Below are 11,365 nucleotides of genomic sequence, written 5' to 3' on the forward strand. Positions count from 1 at the left end.
GTGCTGCTCCTGGACTTTTGAATAAAGTACTTGAAAGGGTTGGATTGGTTGCACGATCTTTGACGCTGCTTGCAGGACAAAGGCCTGCTGAGGAAAGATGTGCTACTCTGTTGAATTTTGTTTGGACATTTGGGAGTACACGCCTGCAAGGTTATAATGTTGTGGAGAAGAAGGAGATTTGTTATGGTTTTGGGGTGGAAGTTGTTATGGAAGCAAGTCAAATTGAAGGTCAGAATCAGATGGAGGGATTGTTTGGTCTCTTCCACAATGTATACATGGTTCTCATAAGCCTGAAAATGGTGCTAAGTTTAGTAAACAATGGAGGAATGTTGACACCTCTCCAAGATAAGGTTGATCTAGTTGTTCAACTGATGAACAAAGCTGTGGTTGAGGCCTATGATAGCAAAACCAGAGGTTTAAATTATAATGATGTGTCACAGACTTTTCTACCTTCCAGTTTTCCGCAGGACTTAGCGGGTAGTAAAGCTGATGAGAGTAAGGTGTATGAGGAAGGTTTGTCCTTATGGAGGAAGGAATTTATAGAGGAACAGAAGCGAGATTCTGAAATAGTGGCTTTAAAGGAGATAGCTCTCACAGGAGAGGAAGTTCAGAGAGAGTCAGTGAGATATTACCTTAAAAATGGGATGTTAATGAGGAAGTGGAGACCAGTCACTGTGAGTGCAAGTGAGGATTGGGTTATTGAACATCAAGTGGTGGTTCCAAAAGTATACAGGGCTGAGATTTTAAACATGGCTCAAAGTATGCCTTTAGGTGGACATCATGGAGTGAGAAAGACGGTGAACAGGATTATGAAGGAATTTTACCAGCCTAGTTTAAGAAAGAATGTTGTGAATTTTTATAGGATGTGAATTGTCATACCTGTCTAGTTGAGGGGAAATCTAATCAAGTTATTCAGGTAACACCACTTAAACTGATACCTGCTTTTGGTGAACCTTTTTCTAGGGTCATAGTGGATTGTGCAGGCCCATTGCCAAAGACTGCAGCTGGTTATCAGTATGTGTTAACAATTGTGTGTGCTGTGTCTAGGCCCCCTGAAGCAGTGCCTCTCAGAAACATCAAGGTCAAGACTGTGATGAAGTCATTCAGTAAATTTTTCACATTGGTAGGTCTGCACAAAGAAATTCAGTTTGACCAGGGTGGTAAGTTTACTTTGAGAACATTCCAGGGGATTGTTAGAGAGTTGGAAGCTAAGCACATGGTGTCATCTGCATATCACACAGAGTCCAAGGGAGCCTTGGAATGGTTCAACTCCACTCTAAAGACCATGATTAAAACATATTGTGTGAAAATTGGAGAAACTGGGATGAGGGGGTTCCCCTACTCCTATTTATTGTTGAAGCGTCCAACCTCATTAAAAACTGTCTCTTTTCCCTTGAAATAGCCTTCCACAAATCATACCTGGTTTTCTGGTACAGACCTGGGTTGCCAACCTTGAATGCCACAGATCGAGCCTTCAGCAGACGATGTACCTCCTGGTTCCTCCACAGCTATTGGTTTGGGAATGTATAGCAAGACTTTGTAGGCACACAATGATCCACATAGGTTTTAATGAAGTCGGTAACAACTGCAACATACTCATCCAGGTTCGAAGATGAATCTCTGATACAGTTCTGTGATTCAAAGCAGTCCTGTAGGTGCTCCTGTGCTTCCCTTGTCCATATCTTCTTGGTCCTCACTGCTGGTGCTGCAGATACAATCTCTGCCTATACTCAGGGAGTAGAAGTACAGCCAGGTGATCAGACTTCCCGAAGTGAGGGCGTGGAATAGCACGGTAGGTATTCTTGATGGTGGTGTAGCAATGGTCCAGTGTGTTGTTTCCTCTGGTATTGCAAGTGATCTGTTGATGGTAATTGCTTAGTGATTTTTCCAGACTGGCCTGGTTAACATCTCCCAAAACAATGGTGAAGGCGTTAGGATACACTGTTTCGTGCATGTTGATCCCATTGCTCAGATCATCTAAAGTCTGATTGACATTGGCCTGAGGTGGGATTTAACCACCACATGTACAAACAAAGCTGTTCTTCCCGATGCGGAATCACTTGGCCTACAGTATATATTTTGGAGGCATTAGTAATGATCTTCCAAAAATCATTGGACTCTGGCATGGTGCCAGGGGACTGGAAAACTGGAAATGTCAATCTACTCTTCAAGAAAGAAGGAAGACAGCAGAAAGGAAATTATAGCTCAGTTAGCCTGACCTCAGTGGTTGGGAAGATGTTGGAATCAATGGCCCACCCCTGAGCTCCCACAGTGTAATGCACAACCTGGACTGACACTGGGTCCTGCACGTTACCTGAAGGGAAGGGAACGTGTTCAAACAGCACGTCAGCTCAGAATCAGAGTCGGGAGTGGAACTGAAACTAGTTGTTACAAGTTGGAACAAGCTGAGATGGAACTTGCCTTTTCTCAGGAATGGCCCAAGCTCGAGGATAACTTGTCTTCACTCCAGCTTTGTGTTCTGAGGGGAATGATGTGCAGACTCTGCCACAGCTGTGGTAGGAGGTGCTTCATGCGGATGTGGATGGGTAGTTTCTGAAGTGGGGTCACTCCTTCTACACAAATACGTGGCGTGTGCTCCTCGAGAACAGACTCACGGCTCTCAGTGCTGTCATCAATATTCCTTCTCTACTTTGTGCAGATTGCAGTGGGTCGGTGGGTCAAAAGCTTTCTTCACCACCCTGTCTACCTGTGACCCCACTTTCAGGGAATACACACCCCCGTTGTTGGAGGTTTAATTAACGTTCTGCCCCAGTTCTCATTTTGCAACAATAACTCCACTTTTGATATGACATGTGGGTCTCAGACACTCTGCAAACTCCAGGAATGCCTGACGTTCGATCAAGTCCTCACTGTAGTGACACGTGAGGTTCAGACACTCTGATGACTCCAGAAATGCCTGTCTCCCTAACCCTGGGATCCCTGGCGGCCACTGCATTCCTGTGTCCTTGTACCAGAACCTCGCTGTAGAATACAGTCCCTTCTCTACAGCCGTGTCCTGGTTTGAGAGAGGCAAGTGTGTTCCAAATCCTGGTCTTTCAGAGAGACAAATGTCACCTCCTGACATTCCCACCTGGCATGGAACTTCAGGCAATGAATCTATGCTGAAACCTTGCATTGCTTCCTGTCAGGCTGCACATTCAGACACAAGCACAGGATCACAAAGAGTTTCAGAACGGTTAAATAATCCTCGGAATTTTATTAACTAAAGAGACAAAACAAACAGTAGAAATTACAAAGTCTTGGATAACTCAGCCACAACTTCACTGGGCAAAGATCAGAACAATGAAGCCAATGAGAGGTTAGCATTGCCCTTTAAATACACACTAGCGCATGACAGAATCTGTGCCCAGACTAATAACAAGTTTTTAAGTGACTATCCTGATAAGAGACAAAAGTCCAAGCATACTTAATTGGACACCTGCAGAGTCTCGGAAAATTAACTGGAAATATTCAATCACACTTGCAACGTCAATGTTAAGCAGAGAAAACCTAAAATTAACCCATAAAAGCCTGAAATGCACTTTTTAATATATATATTATTTCTGTTCTTTGCATGATTTTTAATCTATTCAATATACGTATACTGTAATTTATTTATTTATTTATAATTATTATTTTATTTCACTTTTCTCTTCTATATTATGTATTGCTTTGAACTGCTGCTGCTAAGTTAACAAATTTCATCTCACATGCCGGTGATAATAAACCTAATTCTGGTTTGTTTTCAGGCACCGAGAATACAATATACCTTGTTCAAAGTTCACAGTAAACTTATTATCAAAGTACAGATACAAGACCATATACAACCCTGAGATTCATTTACTTGTGGGCATACTCAATAAATCCATAATAGAATAATAACCATAATAGAATCAATGAAAGACCACACCAACTTGGGTGTTCAACCAGTGTACAAAAGACAACAAACTGTAAATGCAAAAAGAAAAAAAGAAATAATAATAATAAATAAGTAAGCAATAAATATCAAGAATGTGAGATGAAAACTCCTTGAAATTGAGTCCATAGTTTGTGGGATCATTTCAATGATGTGTTGAGTGAAGTTATCCCCTCTGGTTCAGGAGCCTGATGGTTGTGGGGTAATAACTGTTCCTGAACCTGGTGGTGTGAGTCCTGAGGCTCCTGTACCTTCTCCTGATGGTTGAGGGGTAATAACTGTTCCTGAACCTGGTGGTGTGAGTCCTGAGGCTCCTGTACCTTCTCCTGATGGTTGAGGGGTAATAACTGTTCCTGAACCTGGTGGTGTGAGTCCTGAGGCTCCTGTACCTTCTCCTGATGGTTGAGGGGTAATAACTGTTCCTGAACCTGGTGGTGTGAGTCCTGAGGCTCCTGTACCTCCTTCCTGATGGTTGAGGGGTAATAACTGTTCCTGAACCTGGTGGTGTGGGTCCGGAGGCTCCTGTACCTTCTCCTGATGGTTGAGGGGTAATAACTGTTCCTGAACCTGGTGGTGTGAGTCCTGAAGCTCCTGTACCTCCTTCCTGATGGTAGTATCGAGAAGAGAGCATGTCTTAGATATGGGAGTCCCTGATGATAGATGCTGCTTCCCTGTGATAATGCTGATAGTCTTGTTATAAGACCATTAGACTATAAAACACAAGAGCAGAGTTAGGCCATTCAGCCCATTGAGTCTGCTCTGCCATTCTATCATGTCTATTTATTATCTCGCTATTATTATCTCTCTCTATCCTATTCTCCTGCCTTCTCCCCGTAACCTTTGACAACCCAATTAATGAAGGACCTATCAAAACTCCACTTTAATTATACTGAATGGCTTGGTCTCCACAGCCATCTGTGGTAATGAATTTTACAGATTCATCACTCTCTAGCTAAAGAAATTCCTCCTCATCTCTGTCCTAAAGGGACGTCCCTCTATTATAGAGATAGAGTAACATAGATTAAGACTAGTTGGAACAAGATTAGTTACATAATTACGGGCATAGAACAAGATTATTTTCCCATCCCCTATCCTGGAAGCCCAGGTACGATGAAACGGCCATTGTCTATGTCACATAGTTGTGTGTTCCTGAAGGGAAGGGACAGATTGTCTGATCAATCCATACTGATGTCAGTGTTCAGTCCCTCCAACCCTACTCATCACATTATCCCAGCAGCTGGGTCGTTGGCTCAATTCCCTCTCTCATTGTGTTTTGAAATGATTTCATCCAAAAGATATAAAAGTCATAGAGACCTACATGAAAGAAATAGGCCCTTCAGCCCATCTAGTCTGTGCCAAGCAATCAATCTGCCTGGTCCCACCAATTTGCTCCTGGACCACAGCCCTCGACACCCCCCCCATCCAACAGATACAACCAGAGTACCATCGTTGCTGAAATCACAGTGAACCAGTATGTTGGGGGCCTCTTTGTTGAGCACCTTTGCTCAATTCTCAAAAAGTAGGATTTCCTGGTGGCCAACCATTTTAATTCTAATCCCCATTTCATTCCAACATGTCGGCCCATGGCTTCCTCTTCTGTCACGATGAGACCACTCTCATATGAACTCTTCATACGTCATCTGGGTGGCCTCCAACCTGATGGCATGAATATTGATATTTCCCCCTCCCCCTTCCCTCTTCTTCAATTCCTCATGCTGACCCACCCCAGCACTGCCTTATTTCTTCTCTTCTCCTCATCTGTCTATCACCCTCTCCTGGTGCCCTTCCTCCTTCCCTTTCTCCCTCCCTTTCTCCCTTTCTCCATGGTCCATCTCCTGTCGTATTAGGTTCCTTCTCCGGCCTTTTGCCTTTTCCACCTATAAACTCCTGTCTTCCTACTCCACTGCCCCCTCTCCACTAACCTATCACCTTTCAGATTGTCCTCCTTCCCCTCCCCCCACCTTCCACCTTGAGATAAGGCCAATCAACGTAGTATCACCTGCAAATTTACTGAGCAGATTAGAGCTGTGGGTGGCGACACTGTCATGGCTATACAGACAGTAAAGGAGGGGACTTAGGACATAGCCCTGAGGGGCTCCTATGTTGAGAGTCAGAGGGGCAGAGTTTAGGGACCCCACTCTCACCACCTCCCGCTGATCTGACAAAAACTCCAGGAACCAGCTGCAGAAGGTAGGGTGAAGGCCAAGGTCTCTGAGCTTCCTGCTGAGACGGGAGGGAATTATGGTGTTGAATACCGAACTGCAGTCCAAGACCAGCATTCTCACATAAGCATCCTTCTTCTCCAGATGTGAAAGAATGATGTGCTATTGCATTGTCTGTCGATCGGTTGTGTCAGTAGGCAAATTGTAGGGGGTCCAGTATGGGTGGTAGCATGCTGCAGATGTCGTCCTTGACCAGCCTTTCAAGGTGAGGGTGACAGGACGCCCATTGTTCAAACATGTTACCTTGGTCTTTTCAGGTACAGGAACAATGGTGGATGTTTTGAGCCTGAGGATAATCTACACCGGGAGTGATGGGCCAAAGGGCCTGTTTCTTGATTCTATGACACACAATTCCCAACAGCAACAACTGCATTTTTACTAATCTGTGGGCAGACAGGGATACAGGGAACAGCAGAGAATTGAGGACACAGCCCAGTCTGTCCATCACCCAAACCAACCTTAGACACAAGAGATTCTGCTGATGCTGGAAATCTAGAGTAAAACACACAAAATGCTGATGGAACTCAGCAAAACAACATTGGCTTTGTAGGAGAATCTAGGGAATGGTAAGAGATGGCTGCCTGTCTGACTGGAGGTCTGTGACTAGTGGTGTGCCACAGGGATCACTGCTGGATCCTTTGTTGTCATCAATATTAACGATCTGGTTGATAATGCAGTTAACTGGATCATCAAATTTGCAGATGAGACCAAGACTGGAGGTGTGCTGGACAGTGAAGAAGACTAACATAGCTTGCAGGAGGATCGGCATGAGCTGGAAAAATGGGCTGAAAAATGGCAGATGGAATTTAATGCAGACAAATGTGAGGTGTTAGACTTTGGAAGGGCCAGTCAGGGTGGGTCTTACACAGAGAATGATCGGGCATTGAGGAATGTGGTAGAACAAAGGGATCTGGGAATACAAAGAAGTGGCAAATGAAATACAATGTTGGAAAGTGTATGGCCATGCACTTTGGTGAAAGAAATAAATGGGCAGACTATTATTTAGATGGGAGAGAATTCAAAATGCAGAGATTAGATTAGATTAGATTATGAGGACACGCAGTCCTCTTTTATTGTCATTTAGTAATGCATGCATTAAGAAAAGATACAATATACATCCGGTGTGATAGCACAGAAACACAGGACAGACCAAGACTGAAAAACTAACAAAACCACATTATTATAACATATAGTTACAACAGTGCAACAATAGCATAACTTGATGAAGAACAGTTCATGGCACAGTAAAAAAGTTCAAAGTCTCTCGAAAGTCCTACATCTCACGCAGACGGGAGAAGGAAGAAAACTCTCCCTGCCATGCCCAACTACAGTTCGACTCTGAGTCGTCCGAAAACTTCGAGCTCTGATCAGCCCTCCGATACCGAGTACCAAGTGCCATCTCTGCCGAACGCTTCAACCTCAGCCTCGGTCGCCAGCATCAGGCAAAGCCGGGGATTTTGGGGACTTCCCTCCGGAGATTCTCGATCGCACTGTAACAACGGCAGCGAAACCAGGCATTTCAGAAATTTCTCCCGATGTTCCTCTGTGCTTTCACGTCTGTCTTCATCAAATCAGAATTGTCCACGGCCCCTATTTAACAGATACGATATCATTTCACTGAAGAGCTGTGCGCGCTGCGTCGCGCTGCCATTTTCTCCTCCCACCCGATGAAAAGGGACTTGGGAGTCCTTGTGCAGGATACCTTAAAGGTTAGCATCAGGGTTGAGATGGTGGTGAAGAAGGCAAATGCAATTTTGGCATTCAATTCTAGACGTATAGAATGTAAGAACATGGATGTGATGTTGAGGGTCTCTAAGGCACTCATGAGACCACACTTGGAATATGTTGTGTAGTTTTGGGCTCCTTATTTTAGAAAGGATATACTGACATTGGAGAGGGTTCAGAGAAGATTCACAAGAAGGATTCCAGGAAAGAAAGGGTTACCATATGAGGAACGTCTGGCAGCTCTTGGGCTGAATTTCCTGGAGTTCAGGAGAATGGCGGGAGGATCTCTTAGAAACATTCCGTATGTTAAAAGGTCTGAACGAATTATATATAGCAAAGTTATTTCCCATGGTAGGGGAGTCTGGGACAAGAGGGCATGACTTCAGAATTGAAGGGCGTCCATTTAGAACAGAAATTACTTTAGTCAGAGGGTAGTAAATCTGTAGAATTTGTTGCCATGAGCAGCTGTGGAGGCCAAGTCATTGGGTGTATTTAAGGCAGAGATAGATAGATTCTTGATTAGCCAGGGCATCAAAGGGTATGGGGAGAAGACAGAGGAGTGGGGATGACTGGAAGAATTGGTCAGCCCATGATTGAATGGCAGAGCAGACTCAGTGGGTTGAATGGCCTACTTCTGCTCCTATATCTTAAGGTCTTACGGCCTTATGGAATACAGGTCCTTAGTTCATTGAAAGTGGTGTCTCGGGTCAGGGAGATTGGTTCATAAAGAAATTTTTTGGCACATTGTCCTTCATGAGTAGAGGAGATTGGATGTTTTTTTTGAAGTTGTACAAGACGTTGTGAGGCCTAATTTGTAGTAATGTGTGCAGTTCTGGTCAGCCATCTACAGGAAAGATGTAAACAAGTTTGAAAGAGTACAGAGAAAGTTTACAAGTCTGTTGTCAGGTCTGGAGGACCTGAGTCATAAGGAAAGATTGAATAGGTTTGGACTGTATTCTTTGGAACATGTAAGATTGAGAGGAGATTTGATAGATGTATACAATTATAAGCAGTGTAAATAGGGTAAATGCAAACAGGCTTTTTCCACTGAGGTTGGGTGGAATTACAATTAGAGGTCATGGGTAATGGGTGAAAGGTGAAAAGTTTAAGGGGAATATGAGGGGAACCTTCTTCACTCAGAGGGTTGTGAGAGTGTGGAATGAGCTGCCACCACAAACATTATATGGGAGCTCAATTTTAACACTTAAGAGAAGTTTGGATATTTTCACGGACAGTAGGGGTATGGATGGCGGGGTCTGGGTAGAGCTCAATGGGATTTTAATTGTTCAGCACGTGGTAGAAGGCCCAAAGAACCTGCTTCCAGGCTGCTGTTTTTTGACTCTATGAATCTAAGGCTATCAGTGTGGTTTTCCAACAGTCCAGTGTTTTTATGGTTACCAGCTTTTACATTTAAACCCGGCTCTTAAAGAAAGGAGGAAGGCAGCAGAAAGCAAATCATAGACCAGTTAGCCTGACCTTAGTGGTTGGGAAGATGCTGGAGTCAGTTATTAAGGATGAGGTTATGGAATACTTGGCGACACAGGACAAGATAGTACAAAGTCAGCATGGTTTACTTAAGGGAAAATCTTGCCTGATGAACCTGTTGGAATTCTTTGTGGACATTACCAGCAGGATAGCTAAAGGAGGTGAAGGGGATGAACTAAATATGTATTTTTCATCAGTCTCCATTGTGGAAGACACTAGCTGTATAGTGGAAGTTCCAGATGTCATGGGGCATGAAGTGTGTGAAGTTACCATTATCAGAGAGAAAGTTCTTGAGGAAACTGAAGGGTCTGAAGGTAGATAAGTCACCTGGACCAGATGGTGTACACTCCAAGGTTCTAGAGCAGGTGGCTAGAGAGATTGTGAAGGCATTAAAAATGATTTCGAGAAACAATTGCAAATGTCACTCCATTCTTCAAGAAGGGAGAGAGGCAAAAGAAAGAAAATTATAGGCCAGTTAGTCTGACCTCAGTGGTTCAGAGGATGTTGGAGCCAATTATTAAGGATGAGGTCCCAGAACACTTGGAGTCACGTGATAAAATAGCCTGCAGTTAGCATGGTTTCCTCAAGGGAAAATCTGTTGAAGAAATAACAAGCAGGATAGACAAAGGAGAATCCGTTGATGTTGTGTGCTTGGAATTTCAGAAGACCTTTGACAAGGTGTCACACATGAGGCTGCTTAACAAGCTATGAGCTCATGGTATTGCAGGAAAGTTAGTAACATGGTTAGAGCATTGGCTGATTGGTAGGAGGAGCGATTGAAAATAAAAAGATCCTATCCTGGTTGGCGCCCAGTGACTGTTGGTGTTCCACAGGGGTCGGCGTTGGGACCACTTCTTTTTATGCTGTCTATAAATGACTTAGATGTTGGAATGGATGGCTTTGCTGCCAAGTTTGCAGATGATACGACGATTGGTGGAGGGGCAGGTAGGGTTGAGGAAACAGGTAGGATGCAGAAGGACTTAGACAGATTAGGAGAATGGGCAAGAAAGTGGCAAATGAAATACAGTGTTGGAAAATGCATGGTCATGTACTTTGGTAGTAGAAATAAATGTGCAGACTATTTTCTAAACGGAGAGAAAATCCAAAAATCTGAGATGCAGAGGGACTTGGGAATCATTGTGCACAACACCTTAAAGGTTAAGAGTCCGTGGTGAGGAAGGCAATTGCAATGTTAGCATTCATTTCAAGAGCTCTAGAATACAAGAGCAGGGATTGATGCTGAGGCTTTATAGGGCACTTGTGAGGCCTCACCTTGAGTATTGTGAACAGATTTGGATTCCTCATCTGAGAAAAGATGTGCTGGTATTGGAGAGGGTCCAGAGGCAGTTCACAAGGATGACTGCGAAATGAAAGGTATCATATGAGGAATGTTTAATAGCTCTGGGTCTGTACTCGTTGGAATTTAGAAGGATGAGAGGGGAATCTCACTTGAAACCTGAAAGGCCTAGACAGAGTAGATGTGGAAAGGATAGTTCTCATAATGGATAAGTCTAGAAGAGGGCACAGCCTCAGGATAGAGGGGCGTCCATTTAAAACAGAGGTACGGAGAAATTTCTTTAATCAGAGGGTGGTAAGTTGGTGGAATTTATTACCACAGGCAGCTGTGGAGGCCAGTTTGTTGGGTGTATTTAAGGCAGAGATTGTTAGGTTTTTAATTGGACATGGCATCGAAGGTTATGGGGAGAAGGCCGGGGAGTGGGGCTGAGGAGGAGAAAAAAAGGATCGGCCATGAACGAATAGCGGATCGGACTCGATGGGCCAAATGGCCTAATTCTGCTCCTATGTCCATGGCTTTATGGCCTTTAAACACTGAGAACTACGGTGAAATACTTTGTTTGTATTAATAATCACTGTGCGAGATGTGCTGGGTCACCATGCTTCCCAGTATAGCATGTACACCCCTCACCAACCCTCAGTTCTTGTAACTGTGGGAGGAAAGCAGAACACCCAGAGGAAGCCTAATCGGTCACAGAGAGAATTGACAAACTTGTTACAG

This window comes from Mobula hypostoma, chromosome 8, assembly GCF_963921235.1.
Source record: "Mobula hypostoma chromosome 8, sMobHyp1.1, whole genome shotgun sequence".
NCBI classification, from domain to species: Eukaryota; Metazoa; Chordata; class Chondrichthyes; order Myliobatiformes; family Myliobatidae; genus Mobula; species Mobula hypostoma.